The following is a 562-nucleotide window of genomic DNA, read 5'->3' as shown; positions in this document are numbered from 1 at the left end:
ACTATGGATACAGAATGCAGCAGCAGCAACAGCAGCAGCAGGAAAAGAGACAAATAAAGAAAAAGAGACAAATAAGGAGACAATAAAGGAGACATTGTAGCTCTAATAGGGAGGGGGAGAGGGACAGATATAAAGAAAAAGAGACAAAGGAGAAAAGGAAGGAGGAGAATTTATTAGGGGATAAAAAGAAAAGGGAGAAAAAGAGACAAAAAAAAAACAAGGAGACAAAGGGATTAACGTCTGCCTTATTCAAGGGTAGCAACAAGGGGAGACATTTATTCGTTTTATTAATCTTTTTTATTTTAATTAATTAATTTATTTATTTATTTTGTTTATTTTTTTTTTATGATTATTATAGAGACACAATAAGGAGACAATTAGGGGAATTAGTTAGGTAGACAGCTAAGGGAGAGAAAAGAGACGGAGGAGACACTTAGCAGGGAGAAAGGAGACAGAGGGGACAGTCAGTAGGGGGAGGAGACACCTAGGAGAGACAGACAGACAGAGGATGCAGGTGTTATCGTTGCTGCTGCACTAGTTGCTGCAGCAACTGCAGCAGAAG

This window comes from Eimeria maxima, genomic scaffold (genome assembly GCF_000499605.1).
Source record: "Eimeria maxima Weybridge genomic scaffold, Emw_scaff22, whole genome shotgun sequence".
Taxonomy (NCBI): domain Eukaryota; phylum Apicomplexa; class Conoidasida; order Eucoccidiorida; family Eimeriidae; genus Eimeria; species Eimeria maxima.
The sequence above is the reverse complement of the archived record's forward strand: the minus strand, read 5'-3'. Positions refer to the sequence as shown.